At 53.5% G+C, this 15,584-nt stretch overlaps 1 protein-coding gene across 8 annotated transcripts in view; it reads right to left on the bottom strand.

The window, feature by feature from the left end:
- MARK2 (microtubule affinity regulating kinase 2) overlaps nucleotides 1-15,584 on the bottom strand; it is an 86,178-nt gene that overhangs the window by 30,899 nt on the left and 39,695 nt on the right. Inside the window, exon 1 of one of the 8 annotated variants that reach the window (XM_038764104.1) lies at nucleotides 13,181-13,293. The exons of the other annotated variants lie outside the window; for them this stretch is intronic. The gene's annotated coding sequence lies outside the window, so the exon portion shown is untranslated. Of the gene's footprint in view, nucleotides 1-13,180; nucleotides 13,294-15,584 lie in introns of those variants that run through there. 8 annotated transcript variants of the gene reach the window in all.

Here is a 15,584-nt window from a genome sequence, read left to right as displayed (position 1 = left end):
CTTCCTCCAGAACTCTCTGGCCCCACAATCTGCCAGAACCACCTGGCAGTTCACCAAGTGAGTGGAACTGGAACGTAGGACTCCACTTCTGTGTCCCATCTGCATATTCTGTATCTACCCAGAGTAAGCACTTAAATACCCTCTTTAACGATAATAACGATGACGGTATCTGTTACGCATTTACTATGGGCCAAACACAGTTCTAAGTGCTGGGGCAGACACAAGCAACTAAGGTCAGACCCACTTCCTGGCCCACACAGGGCGCAGTCTAAGTAAGGTGGGAGATCAGGTGTTGAACCCACATTTTCCAGATGAGGACACTGAGGCACAGAGTAGTGACTTGCCCAAACTCACACACGGCAGGTCCTCTGAATCCCTGGCCTTTCCTCTTTCCCTCAGGCTACGCTGCTCTCCTGAATACCACTGTTACTATGAAGATGATGATGACAATCCCCCATCTCTCCCAATGCCCAGGCTCTCAATGTACCTTGGCAGGGCTGTTTCCAAAGCCCCGCTTTTGTGCGAAAGAGCACGGGGGGCTCTTCATTCTGTGAGCGAGGCCCGATGAGGGGGTTTGCGGGATGTCTCAGGGCCACTGCCATCCCCAGGGCCCCTCAAAATAATAAAAATATATGGCTGAGGGAACTTCTTTATCCTCCATGGGGCTTGGGCTCTTCCCTCACACCCTGTCTCCCTGAGCAGTGGTGCTGCCGGGCAACAGTCATCTCTGCTAGGATTCAAGAAGGCTGAAGGGCATTTTGGGAAGAAGAATAACAGAGCAGATAGAAAGTGAGCCAGCCGGCCTGGAGCTGAGACAGTGGGGAACGATCAGAAGGATTTCTTCTCCCACTTCCTTTGGCCAATCCCCCATTTTGACCCAGGACTGGATCCAAACCTCTCCTTCTCCCACTTCCCCCAAGGGCAAGGAGGTAGGCCCATTTCTGGCCTGCTCTGAGAAGCGCCCCGATTGCCCACCCTGTGGCAGGGCGGTTGAACCGGGCCGGCGGCAAGAGACGTGCAGAACAAAGACGTGACGGGAGCAGCCCGAGTCAGCCTGAGAAGGGAAGAAGTGACCCAGAATGACAGAGAACAGAACAAAAAGCCATCCCCGGCTCTCCCTCGGTGCCTGAAAGCCATAATGTACTTAGCATCATGTTAATCTCTGCCTCAGGAGCCCAGGGGACACTCAGAGCAAAGCCCAGACAGATGTGTCCAGCGGGAGACATTTGGGTTCACTCTGACATCCATCCATTTCCCTGAGGAACCGGAGGAGCCACCAGGGTTTCCAACTCCTCTTGGCTCTTAAGGCTCCAGAGAGGGCCACACAAAGGAGGGAGCCCGGGAGTGACGCTTCGCCTGACTCAAAGCAGCCTCATTCAACCAGTCACCGGCATTTACTGAGCATTTAGTGTGTGCAGAGCACTGCACCGAGCGCTTCAATCCATGGGGATTCCAGTTTCTTTGGGCCTCCCCGAGGCTGCCCACCCACTACCAAAACCCAGCAAAGATGTGTGGGTTAAAAATAATAATGATGGTGGTATTTGTTAAGAGCTTACTATGTGTCAGGTACTGTATTAAGTGCTGGGGTGGATACAAGCAAATCAGGTTGGACACAGTCCCTGTCCCATGTGGGGCTCACAGCCTCAATCCCCACTTTACAGATGAGGTGACTGAGGCACAGAAAGGCGACTTGTCCAAGGTCACCCAGCAGACAGATGGCGGAGCCAGGACAAGAACGCATGACCTTCAGACTCCCAAGCCCATGCTCTACCCACTATGCCACGCTGCTTTTCACACTTCAGGACCAGAGTAGACTTGTCCTGATTTTCTGTAACAGCAGGCACCAAAACTGTTTCCACTGGACCCATTCCTCCCAAGAGCAAGTGCTCAATCCATGGGTTCTGGGGCCAGTTCAGGTCAGCTACGAGCTGGCTCACTTGGGTTTGGGCAGAGCTGCAAAACAGACATCTCCCCGCCCTGATCCCTCCTGAACTAGGTGGTGGCAGAGCGGGGGGAAACAATAATAACTGGTATTCGTTAGGAGCTTACTATGTGTCAAGCACTGCATTAAGTGCTGGGGTTTAGAGAGATAATCAGGGCCCATGTGGGGCTCACAGTCTACAAAGGAGGGAGAACAGGTACTGACTAAACTGCTATTTCGCAGATGAGGGAACTGAGGCAGAGAAGTTACGGGGTGGGGGGGGAAGGGACTGATGAAAAGATGGGTGAATAGAGAAATGCTCTCCCTCCAAAATGAAAGAGGACATTCAAATGCCAATTTCCCTGGAGTGTTGCTCTTTTCCAGCCTCCTAGGGCAGCTTGGTCAACTTATTCATTCATTCAATCATATTTATTGAGTGCTTGCTGCGTGCAGAGCACTGCACTAAGCGCTTGGGAAGTACAAGTTGGCAACATATAGAGACGGTCCCTACCCAACAACGGGCTCACAGTCTAGAAGGGGGAGACAGACGACAAAACAAAACATGTAGACAGAGATCTGCTCCACTCCGGGAATCAGACTCTCTTTCAGGGACAAGCTTGAGGGTGTTGGAAAGCCCTTCGCCCTCACACGAATCGACGGTGTCCGGGGGGAGTTGGACCGCGAAGTTCGGCAGATGGACCAAATCTGAGCTGGGCTGAGCCCCCAGAACCCCACCCAGGGTAGGCGTGGAGCGCACGCCTGCTCCCAAAAGGAGCTGGCTTATGGAGAGCCTGCTGGGCTGACCCCACCCTGCTTAACCCAATTTCTTCTCTCTCGTCCCTGGAAAGGTCAGAAGAGCTGCTGGTTCCCTGGTGCCACATGGTGTGGGAGGGAAGCGCGTGTGCTCACACGTGTGCGTGAGCACACGCACAAACACAGTCCTGTGTTAGCTTCCCCGCCCCGCACCAGCCGGTTGCTGTATCCATGGCAACGAACAAGTTCCTCCATACCACGGCTCCGCCACCATGCCGGCAGTTTGGGCTGTGAGGCAGAAGAGGCAGTAGAAGGGGATGCCACCCAGGTTAACTTCGCAAAGAGGCTTCTGGAGGGAGGAGAGAAAGTCAAAAGCTCATCCCTCCCTCCCTTCCCACCCTGGACAGCTATTGGCTCTTGGAGCAGACACTTTCGGGACTCTGAAACGCAGTTTCCCAATCAATCAATCAATCAATCATATTTATTGAGCGCTTACTGTGTGCACAGCACTGTACTAAGCGCTTGGGAAGTACAAGTTGGCAACATATAGAGACAGTCCCTACCCAACAGTGGGCTCACAGTCTAAAAGGGGGAGACAGAGAACAAAACCAAACATACTAACAAAATAAAATAAATAGAATAGATATGTACAAGTAAAATAAAGTAATAAATATGCACAAACATATATACATATATACAGGTGCTGTGGGGAAGGGAAGGAGGTAAGATGGGGGGATGGAGAGGGGGACGAGGGGGAGAGGAAGGAAGGGGCTCAGTCTGGGAAGGCCTCCTGGAGGTTCCCAAATCCCCAGAATTGAGGTGATCCTGGGAGCCAAAAACCCTTTCCCCTTCTGTCATCCCCCACCGGCCCTCTAAAGGGCACAACTCCAATTTCCCCTCTTCCTTCTTGTGGTGGGGAGGTTATCAAAGTAGTAGACGTCCTCCCACCGCCCCACAATCCCATTGAACAACAACAAAAAAACCCAAAGTAAACAAACAAAACACATGCCCATTTCTATAACAAGACATATCCACCTGACTAAAGTGTTCCATTCCACTGGTTTTAGCAAGGAGCTGAGAGACCATCACCCTCAGAAAGACAGCTGGAGTGCCACTCAATGACAATGCATGCTCTGGACATTTGTTCACTTGTCCTGTGACCGCTGGCTGCCGTCACCACCCTGACAGGCATCTTGCACTGGAAGCTACTGACTACCTAGGACCAGGCCTCGGATAGAGTGTGGATGGCACTGTGCAAACCCTCCCTATTACTGGAAAAACAACTCAACTGCACATCCTGGACAGGAAGGATTCCCTCTTCCTCTCTAGACTGCAAGCTCCTTGTGGGCAGGGAACACGTCTACCAACTCTGTTGCACTATGCTCTCCAAAGCGCTTAGTACAGGGCTCTGCACCCAGTGAGCACTCGACAAGCACTCTTCTAGACTGTGAGCCCGTTGTTGGGAAGGGACCGTCTCTATATGCTGCCAACTTGTACTTCTCAAGCGCTTAGTACAGTGCTCTGCACACAGTAAGTGCTCAATAAATACAATTGAATGAATGACAAATACAATTGAGTGACTGATTCCCCTCCCCCAAACCGAAATTTAAATCCTAGGAAAGCAGCCGCCTCTGGAGGCCTAAGAGCCAGATGCACCACTGGCAACATGGAGGGAATCTAAGCAGCCTCCCGGAGGGATGCAGGATTCGCTCCCACTGGCTAAAGGGGCAAAAAAACAAGTCCTCGGCTTTTGACAGCAAGAATGCAAAAGAGACGGCCTCTAAATGCCACCCGTCGACAGCATCATCTTCACGCCCTACTCATCCGGTTCAACAACAGAGATGATACAACTTTTAACTTACTGAGCCTGGCAAAAATGGTTGCGGTAAATAGTCAATTCGGACACAGGGACTGCCCCACAAGGGGCTCACGGGATCTTTTTCTTTTCCAAAAGCTAGCTGGGGAGGGCGTTGGGAAAAGGGAAGCCCAGGGACCGAGAGGAAGCAGCTCTGGCCCCGGGGTTACTGTGCAAGACCTGGCAAAGTCGGGACTAGATGTGGCAGGCTTCGACTCTTCCTGTAGGAACCCTCTTCTCCCCCTCAATCCCTAGTAACGCCGCCCTGGGAGTCAGGAAAACTCGAGAGCCGTCACAACCCAACTTTAGACGATGCCCTTACCGTCACCTGGGGAAACGGGAGCACCCTCAGGTGGGTCACGGGTGAGAAAGTAGTAGCCTCTGCCCACACACCCTCATGTAAGCTCCTTGAGGGCAGGGATTGTGTTTAACCTATTGTGGCAACTGAAAGGTCAGACCAGCTGCAAAACAGAAACTTCCAGCATCCGGTGAAGGCTCCGGAGGAGGCTCTTCGAGTCTCCGGACACCATGAACTAGAGCAGCTTCCGTCTCGGCCAGGTCAGGCCAAGGAATGATAAGAGCCTTTTCCCCGAGACAAGGGGCCCGGCGGTCTCTCCGGTGCCAGTTCCAGCCCTGCCTGGGCTTGCTGGGTGTGTAGCTGTGTTCGTCACTCTGTTGGAGTTTCCCCTTTCATACAGTGGGGTCATATTTCACCGTGGGGATTATTTTTCTGGATGATGGATAAAAGTTCGGGGGTTACATCTTCTTGGAGGAGGCCCAGCGTATTTTCTGAGCCCATTCTTCTCTGCTCTTTCTTTGCCCTCCGATCTGGGAAGGTGGGAGCGGCAGGCCTTGCTGTGCGGCACCGGCCGGCTCCAGCAGAAAGCTGACTGTGGTGGATTGCCAAGGACCCCCGGGATCTCTGGGGTGCTCAGCAAGAGGAGCAGGCTTCCCGCAACTGACCCACCCTCCCCGCTGTCGCTTCGTTGAAAGTTCATTTACAGGGCCAAGTCTCCCCTGCTCTTCTTCACATCTCCCCTCTAGAACTATAAGCTCCTTGTGGGCAGGGAACGCGTCTTGCAACTCCGTCGCGGTGTCCTCTCCAAGGGATGCTCGATTAATACTGTGGATCGATTGATCTCTTAGCTCTTCCCTTCGGTTTAGTCGCCTGGTCCGGGCTCCCTTTCGTCGCCTCCCTCAGCAGGGTAAGGCCTTCGAGCCAACCGCATCCCACAGCTAGCCCCAGTTCAGAACTGGGCAGAGCCTGGGACGAGTTAGAGGTGCCTGTTTTCACCTGCTCTGGCTCGACCGACAGCCGGCAAAACGGGTGAACTCCTCATCCAGAGACTCGGGTTCTAAATACATACACGAATAAGCACACTGATGAAAGGGTGGACTCTAAACCAAAACTTTGCAGCTGAGGTGGGAAAGTGACTGACTATTGCATCCTGGGTTTTCAGTACACCTCACTTCTTTCCCCTTGATAGGACTACAGCCCTCCCACCTGAAGGTGGGGAGGGCACTGTTTGCTTTCCTTTTTGGGAGGAGGGAAACTGAGGCATAAGGAAGGTAAAGGTGTGTCCCCATCTCCCGGGTGGCCTAACCCCAATAGAGCGGACACCTCTCTTTCCCTCATCGGGTGCTCACGTCGTCAAATTCTGCTACATCAGAACCAGCTAACCAACCTCAAAGCCCAGGCCCCGAGATCCCGGTCGTTGCCGGGGAGAAGGCCCCAATGGCAGAACCGGGAGGGGTTCTAAGAGGGTCTGGAGCAGGCTCACGGGGGTTAGCGGGACGCCTGTTTCTGAGTCACGTTGGAACCTGGTGGGAATGGGAGGGAGGGGGAGAAGTGAGGCTGAAGGGGGAGGGGAATAAAGGCCCTTCAATGGCCATGCGTTTTAGGGATGCCGGAGTCAATCCATCAGTGGAATTTATTGAGCACTTACTGTGTGCAAAGCACTGTCCTGAGCCCTTGGGAGAGTATAACAGAGACGGCAGACAAACGGTCTATTAGGAGCGTACAGATTTTCTTGACAAAGGACCTAAGGAAGTTGGGAGGAGGTATCAGAGATAGATCCACGCCACGTGTTGGAGGAAATGGCACGTTGGATGGCACCTTGGGGTTTAGGCACTTTAACACGGATTGGCGAGGGTACCATCTCCCCTGATCCCAATTCCTCTGCTAACCACCTTGCTACTGTCGGAGCCTTCTCTTCCCCAGGGCCTGCAATTAGTACAACTACCAGGTCCCTCAAGATACCATTTCCCCTTCTGCCTCTTTAGCTTCTTCCCTCCACTGTTGTCTTAACAGGCACAGACTGAATACCACCGAGCAACAGCAGCTTCTCTCATCCTTAACCGTTTGGAGAAGGGATGGGTGACTTCCCCCCAAAAGGGGGATACTGATCAGTTTTCCTTAAACTGCTAACTTCATTTTGGTATTTCCTTTCCAGATCAACGTTCTGACCGGTCAACCTTGTCAATGAAACGGTCCCCCCGTGCCCCCCAAAAATTAGCCCTAAGCCACACCTGCCTCCCATCCTGCTGCAGAACTCAACCCTCTGGGCCTCCCACTCCACGGCCGGCCCCCTCCACCCCCTCCCCCAGAGCCGACTTTCCTTCCAGAGAGGCAGAGGAACTAAAAACGGCAGCTGGGGAGCCCGGTTGACTCACCCAAGCAGAATCATCTCCTCCCTGAATCTCCAGTCTCCTCCTGGGGTTTTTGCCAACACCCAGAAAAAAAAAAAAAAGAAACATGGGGTCTTGGAAAGCCTCTCTCAGCATTTATGCAACAGCATCTCACCTGGGTTCGTTTAACCCTATTTTCCCCTCTCCCCCCCACCCCTGATTATCAGCAGACCCCAGATTAAACCGCTCCGGCAGAACAGACACACTGGGGTCAGGAGGGGCAGAGGAGACGGACTGTGGGTTACGATAACTGGATCTTGATACTGGCTTTATTGTGCACCTGCTGGATGACCCTGGATGAGTCACTGCACCTTTCCAGGCTTCAGTGGGAAAATGGGAAGAACGTCCCACATCTTCCTCGCCGGTGGAGGACCCGGTGGGCGAGGGGGAAGGAGGTGAACATTTTGGTCTCTTCAGGGGAAGGACTGCTGGCCGCTCAGGATCAGTCGGCCCAGGACCAAAGAGGAGCGAGCCTTCTTGGCTTGGGGTTTAGGTAGGCGAGGCCGGAGTCGGGGTGTGTGACGGTAATGCTGTCAGCAACTGTCTAAGCTACCGGATCCGCCGCCCCTGCCGCCGACACAACCCATCCTTGACTCTGCACGCCCAGCCTCACCGCTTGCCGCTTCAGTGACCATTTACAATCCAAATGGCTGCTCTCTGAATAAGGCAAAACCCCTCCAGCCTCTGGCCGACAGAGGAAGGTTTTCTTCTCCCTTATATAACGGACCATTAAAAATCTGCCCGGGTCAGGGCACCCGAACAGCGGCAGTGGTGGTATTTCTTGTCAGTCAGTCAGTTGCATTTATTGACCGCTTACTGTGTGGAGAACACTATAGTAAGTGCTTGGGAGAGTACAATATAACAGTAAGCAGACACAATCCCTGCCCACGTCGAGATTACAGTCTAAAAGGGGAGACAGGCATCAATGCAAATCAATAAATTACAGACATAATTGGCATTATGATGTTTTGGGTATTTATGCACTTAACTCAGTTATTGGAAAGTACAATCAATCAATCAATCGTATTTATTGAGTGCTTACTGTGTGCAGAGCACTGTACTAAGCGCTTGGGAAGTACAAGTTGGCAACATATAGAGACAGTCCCTACCCAACAGTGGGCTCACAGTCTAAAAGTCTAAAAGTACAAAACAAGTGCCCCCCTAACCCCCGATCTATTCCGCACTGCAACAGGTCCACCTGCACCCACACTTCCAAGTTCAGCCAGCCACACAAATCTGCCCATCGACACGACTGACGCTAACAGCAGTGATGCTGCAAATTTGTGAGGGAGGATAGGTGGGGGGTGAAAGTTCCCCAGAATGTGATTACTAGTCCTGACTGAGCTGGACGTTAGGATCCTGGGCCTGGCTCTCGTAAATGATCATAAATTAGGGACGGAGCTGAAGCAGCGTGGCTCAATGGGAAGAGCACGGGCTTTGGAGTCCGAGGTCATGGGTTCAAATCCCAGCTCCGCCAACTGTCAGCTGTGTGACTTTGGGCAAGTCACTTCACTTCTCTGTGCCTCGGTTACCTCATCTGTAAAATGGGGATGAAGACTGTGAGCCCCCCGTGGGACAACTTGATCACCTTGTAACCTCCCCAGTGCTTAGAACAGTGCTTTGCACAGAGTAAGTGCTTAATAGATGCCATTATTATTATATGCACATGTGTATACACATGCACACACCACACCTCCCCACCTTTACACCTCCCAGCTGGGGGCTGCTGGTACCTCAGAAAGAGGAACAGGAAAAGTGAGGGGACCCGGGGGAGCCAGGAATGGCGGGTAGATGCAGGCCAACCACAGTTGGACACTGAAAAATCCCAGAAGCCCTAAGTTCGGCCTTTATAATAATAATAATTATAATAATAATAATGATAATAATGTTGGTATTTCTTAAGCGCTATGTGCAAAGCACTGTTCTAAGTGCTGGGGTAGATACAAGGTAATCAGGTTGTCCCACGAGGGGCTCACGGTCTTCATCCCCATTTTACAGATGAGGGAACCGAGGCCCAGAGAAGTGAAGTGACTTGCCCAACGTCACACAGCTGACAAGTGGCGGAGCCGGGATTTGAACCCACGACCTCTGACTCCAAAGCCCGTGCTCTTTCCACTGAGCCACGCTGCCTTTATGAATGAGAACAGTGGTGCTAACTCTAGGCCCTCCCCTAAGAGGGCCAGAGTGTCTAGGGTGTCACGGAAGCAGCGTGGCCTGGTATGGATAGAGCATTCACGAGCTGGGAGTCAGAAGTGACTGACTCTGTCACTTGTCTGCTGTGTGACTTTGGGCAAGTCACTTAACTTCTCTGTGCCTCAGTTACCTCATCTGGAAAACAAGGACGGGGACTGCGAGCTCCATGTGGGACTGGAATTGCGTCCAACCTGATTAGCTTGTATCTATCTCGGCGCTTAGAACAGTGCTTGACACATAGTAAGCGTTTAACAGATACCATCATCATCTAACCTCGCGGCCCTGGGCAGGAAGAAGAAGAGGCCAGCTACGGAGTCACTTCCACTTACCTAGCACTTTCCTTCTTCCAAGTACTTTCTAAAGTGAATTCAACTTACTCCTGCATCTGGAACACAGGGCCCGATTGGTCCTATTTTCTAAGACTGAGGCAAGGGAAGGCTCAGGGCAGAAGGAAACTGACCAGAACAATCTGGGAAGCGGGACTGAGGTTATTCAGTGGCATTCATTCAATCAATCATATTTATTGCGTGCAAAGCTCTGAGCACTGTACTAAGTGGTTGGTAAGGGTGGGAAGGCAGTACTTGTACATATCTATTCTATTTATTTTATTTTGTTAGTATGTTTGGTTTTGTTCTCTGTCTCCCCCTTTTAGACTGTGAGCCCACTGGTGGGTAGGGACTGTCTCTATAGGTTGCCAACTTGTACTTCCCAAGCACTTAGTACAGTGCTCTGCACACAGTAAGCGCTCAATAAATACGATTGATGATGATGGTGGACAGATGAAAATCCCCCCGCTGAGAAGTTCAGTGGGGGGAAGGCAGATGGCAGGCACCGTCCCATGTCCAAAAGCGCAGGCTGAGGACGACGGACTGCTGGTCGGTCTGGAGCCGGCAGGGACCCTGGCCTGTGGGTCTCCACCTGGAAATTCGCCCCGGGAGTGAAGGGAAGCACGGCAGCCCTAAGCAAATCAAATTCCACTCAGGCCGCTGCCAGGAAGAGGCAGGAAGTCTGGGCTGCTTACGCCGAGAAGCACAAGTTCAAGTGTGATCTCCACCTACCTAATCCTGTCAAGATGGCACGACCGCCCCCCTCAACACACACACCATTTCTCTTAAAGAATCAGTCAGGCAACCAGAAGCTATGAATTCCCTTTTAAGTGGGCATTTCCCACGCTGACTGCTGACAAGCAGCTCTCAAAACCACCCTACTATGCTGTAGACCAGAAAACTAGCCAGGGAGGGCATGGATTCCAAAGTCTGGGTTTTCCAGAGGATGAGCTGCACGGCTCTGAGCTCTGACCAATGCTCCTTACACACTCCTTCAGCTCTTGGGGTCTACGTTTGCCCAAGGAGGAGCCCACCAGGAAAGGGACCAGAGCCCCTCTTCACCTATAATCAATCACCAGTGGCCTTTATCAAGCGCTTACTGTGTAGACAGCCCTGTACTAAATGCTTGGGAGAGGACAATACGACAGAGACGGTAAACTAGGTGCCTGCCCGCAAGGAGCTCCTTCCAACTGCTTAGGGCAGTGCTCTTTTCCAGATCCTTCCCTGGACAGGCCGAGGAGCCCCACTAAGAAACTGCACAATTTACAGCCTGGCTTTCAGAACTGTTCTTGCCGACAAGACACTCACACGCTTGAGTTCTGAGGGTCACAGGTACAAGACGTCTGATACAGAGCAGAATCCTACTTAGTCTGACCAAAGTCTCTTGTTTTCTTTTAGCTGAGGCTGGGCTCTGAGGAGCATACAGCTGGAGGGGATAAAGGTCGATTACCGCCCCCCCCCCCCGCCACACACAAAGAATCACTCCCCATTCCGGTTTTGGGATTTCTTTGGTGGGGAGACTTACAGCCTCATCCAGCACTGCGGCCTCCCCTTGCCACCTGTCTTCTGCTGGCCATCAGGGTCACTGGGTCAAGAAGAGTCAGTCAATTGTACTTATTAAGCACTTAATGTATACACAGCACTGTCCTAAGTACTTGGGAGAGTAAGATATAACAACATAAGAGACGTATTCCCTGTCCACAATGAGTTTACAATCTAGAGAGGGGCTTGGGGCTTAGGTTTTGTATTTCGTGGACTGACTGCCTGAGATGCCCTAGGCCCTTACAGAGAGGGCAGTAAAGGCATGGAGAATTGAGGGGCACCTACAGAACCGAAGGGGATACAAAGAACCGAACTGATAACCTGCCTCCATTCCACCAATAGAAGGCATGTTTTCCCCTTCCCTTGAGGGAGGCCTAATCTCATCTCCTTATTTACTTCCCAAGCGCTTAGTACAGTGCTCTGCACACAGTAAGCGCTCAATAAATACGATTGATGATGATGATTTACTCTCCCCACAAGGAGCGAGAGTAACCCTCCAAGACTCCCTTTTTCCTTCTGAGTTTCCGGTAGGGGTCCTGCCACTCCTCCCGGAGACAACTCCGCTGGGTCACGTGCCGGCAATATCTCCGTCTCCGGTGCCAGCCACCCCACGGAGAGATAACCATGCTCACGTGAGCTGGGCAGGTCCGTTCTGCTCCACTTGTTTACAGGCAAAAGGATTAAAACAACCCACTGGGAGGGCACAGCCATGTACACCCCAAATCTGGTGGGGGAGGGGAGAGAGGTGGAGGGGTGCCCACTGGGAACACAGCATGATGGCCTCCCGCCAAGAAGTCTTTACCCAAATATAAAACAGAAACCTCTCACTGGACGCCAAACCAGCAAACTGGGCCAGATGCCGCTTAAGATCGAGTGACCTTGAGACACGGCTAAGTTTTTCCGCTGTTCTTTTGGGGCATGGCCGCGGGGAGGGAGAGGGGGGCAAAGTTCCTCAAGACCCACAAGGATGAATTTCACAGTCTTGGTGGGCAAAGTCTCCTGGCCTCGATGGAAGACAAAGCGGTTGGATGGAAGGTTCGGGAAGAGGTGGTGGTGACTGACACTGTGAGAACCCCCTCGCCCCCTCCGTCATTATCAGGAACCCGGTCTCCACCATGGGGACTTTCTGTGAGTCTCCCCACGGACTCAAAGAGTTGCCCAACTTCCAGATGCTGCTACTCGGTGGGAGCAGGGCGGAGAGAATAGGGGATTACTCTTGGAGGGTCAGGCCAGGAAACACATCCCTCCTGTCACCCATCAGGCGGACAGCTTGAGTTCCCTCTTGGGGGAACTGGCAAGGGGGAGGTGCGCCAGGTGGCAACTGAGCCGAGGGCTCCGGGGAGTCTGGGGCTATCGGCCCCGCCACCGGGGCGGGCGGTGAAATTGGACCTCTTCCGCCTCCTCTCCGGACTCTTTGTCCCAACCCCTAAATAACCTACCCTCCCAGTTTTGCGAATCTTGGCCTCAGCGTCCGGTGCCTCGGCAATGGACGGCCCTCAGGGACTGAAAGGACGCTACCTCGTCAGGGCCCCCGCCTCGGACTATCCTGGCTCTGTTGGCGGCCTCTCTCGATCTCCCCCGCCCCCCGTCTACCCCCCCAACTCACACATACACTTGGGAAGATCGTGCCCACCTCACACCCGTTCTCGATCTCCCGATTCCTCTGCCAGAAAGAGGAGGTTACAGCTCTCCTGACTCTCCATTCCCAGGTGGGGGAAGTCACGCCTACACCAAGTAAAACTAAAGGCAGAGGGTTGGGAAAGGCACCCAAACCAGAAAAATGACGAACGGTGCCTTCCGCCCCGCCGCCCCTCCAACCCCCCGCCCCAGTTTCTAGGAGAAACCGGAGTGCCCTCCCGGAGCCGAGCTGGGAGAAACCAAAAAGGGTTCGGACGTACACACCTGGCTGGGCCATCATCTCTCCCAACTAACGCCGGGACGGCTTCACAACTGCCCCGGTCGGCCTGGCTCCCGAGTCACAGGCTGACCCGGCCATTAATCTTCCTCCGGATCACTGCCGTCATGGGGCGCGCTCCCTCCCGCGCCACAGGAGCCGGTCCCTCTGGTTTGCTCGGCCCAGGGCGGGGAGGGGGAGGAGGGGGAGAGGGGGAGGAGGAGGAGGAGGAGGAGAAAATGTGCCGCCCTGTTCCCAAGCCCCTTCCTCCACCGGCCCAGAGCGGAGCTGTTAGGTTCCCACTGCTCAGACCTTCTTCCGGCCACTTGAGGCACGGCCGGCAGTTTGTGTGTCCGAATCAAACCCGCTGTGAAGACTGGGGGAGGGAGGGGTGTGAGACCGACCCAGGCCAGGCAGGGGTGGGCTGGCTGCCTGCCAGGGATTTTTGAACCCAGGCTCCCGTCAGGCCTACGGGAGACGGGGGAGGTTTACAGTCTGAGGGAGAAGGCAGAGACAGTAGAGAGTCCGTTTACCACGGCTGGCGTGGGAAAGCAGCTTTCTCTCAGAATGAGAGAGAGAGAGGGAGAGAGAAAGAGAGAGGGAGAACATAGCTTTCTCTAAGAGTGAGGGAGAGAGAGAGCAAGCACAGGATCCAACCAACTGTTTTCATGGCAACAGCCCTGCCTTCAGCAGTCAAGGGTGAAATTGTCCCTAAGATAGACATAATTTTTCCCAGGGAGAGGGACATTTTAAGTCACAGATGCCACTGCTGACTACGGTGAAGCAACTCCTGCTCTGGAAAGGTGAAAAAATCTCTCCATTCTGATGAAGACAACCTCAAAGTTTGACTTTCACTGGCCCTCGTCTTGCCTCTTCGTGCCCTATGTCGGGGCCGAGGCCGGGCGTGAGAGCTCTCTCCTCCGTAGCCACAGGAGTGGTGGGTTACGCTTCCATCCCTGGTCTAGTGCCCCGTCGGCTACTCGAGCCCTCGTGCAGACTCAGGGAAGCGGGAGAAATCAGGTAGCCAGCGTTTGGCAACACAGCTGGTGAACAGGGACGAGACCAGACCAACAAACATTTATGTTTCAGTGGCGGCTCCTCCCACAGGCCAGGGGCACCTGCCTTCTCTCCCCACCCCTTTCCGGCCGCCCAGCCACCCCCCCAGATTAGATGACTGCCTGCAGCCAGTGCAGAGAGGTGTCGTAAGGTTTAGCAGGAGCGGCAGGGAACTGGGCATCAGGAGCTTCCTCTTTCTTCCCCGGCCGCCCCACGGAACCGGCCGGACCAGCGCTGGCAGTGGCCATCTGGGCTGCAGAGCCTCCATGGGAAAGGAAGAGCGGCTCGGTCTGAGTAAGCCCGACCGCTTCCCTGATGGCCCAGGCTTCCCTCAGGGTCAACGCTGGGCTTCTGGACCAGGCGGAAGAAGGTAAATTGCCTCCCGCTCCGCACCCCTTCTCTCCGAGGCAATGCTGTGAGCGGAGCTGAATCCATTACTGCCATTTATCACATGCCTCGGACAGATTTTATTTTCATTGCCGGGTCCCGGGGTTTAATACGGTGCTCTGACCTTAGCAGATCCTCAGTACTGATGAGTGCATGGACACTCATCCAAACTAAAGACTGAGTGCTCGGGGCTGTCTTCTAGTTCTTGAGTTCGCTCCCGAACGCTTAACGCAGCGCTCTGCACACCGTTGGTGCTCAATACACACGGCGACGGATCGTGAACATCACAGTTGAAGCGAAGGACCCTGCTCACTTACTAACAGTCGGGCCACCCCCGCCAACCTCTTCTAGGCCCACGCCTGTACCCCCCCCAATGCCACGAATTCCCAGATTGAGAGGAGAGAGAAGTGGTGTTTTTTTCCTGGGTTTCAACAAAGCCCTGGCAATCTTTGGGGAAAATTCTGGGAAGGAATGCCAGATCCTGCTTTCCTGGGCTTTTCTGATAAAAAGCCCATCTTGCCAATTTTGTTTCTCTGCCCAGGTCGAGGGGCAGGCGGGTAGATGAGAAGGAATCGAATGACTTTTTCATGGGAGATGGGTCAGAGAACTCTCCCATCATTCCACCTCCTGTGGATGCTCAGGACGGAGACACAGAGGTCTCAGAACAGACACTCCGACTATTGTGTCTGTGTCCTTGTCGTCCCAGTCTGCCCAGAGACCCGCCGTGCTCTCCTTGAGTCTGAGAGAGCAACTCCTCAGTTTTGGAGTAGGATTCTTCCGGGAGGCCCTTGCCAGCTCCCTGAATCCTCTTGTTGCACTGGATGGAGAGCACTTTTTGGGTTGGGAGAAGAGTGCCACGCTTTAAATAAATGCCCTCGGGCATTAGGGCTTCTTTTCCCCTTCCGGGAGAGCTGCCCGGACACTGTGTCACTGGCCAGATTTCAGAGCCCACACAGAGAAATCTGAGCC

The sequence above is a fragment of the Tachyglossus aculeatus genome, chromosome 22 (genome assembly GCF_015852505.1).
Source record: "Tachyglossus aculeatus isolate mTacAcu1 chromosome 22, mTacAcu1.pri, whole genome shotgun sequence".
In the NCBI taxonomy this organism is placed as follows: Eukaryota; Metazoa; Chordata; class Mammalia; order Monotremata; family Tachyglossidae; genus Tachyglossus; species Tachyglossus aculeatus.
The sequence above is the reverse complement of the archived record's forward strand: the minus strand, read 5'-3'. Positions and strand labels throughout refer to the sequence as shown.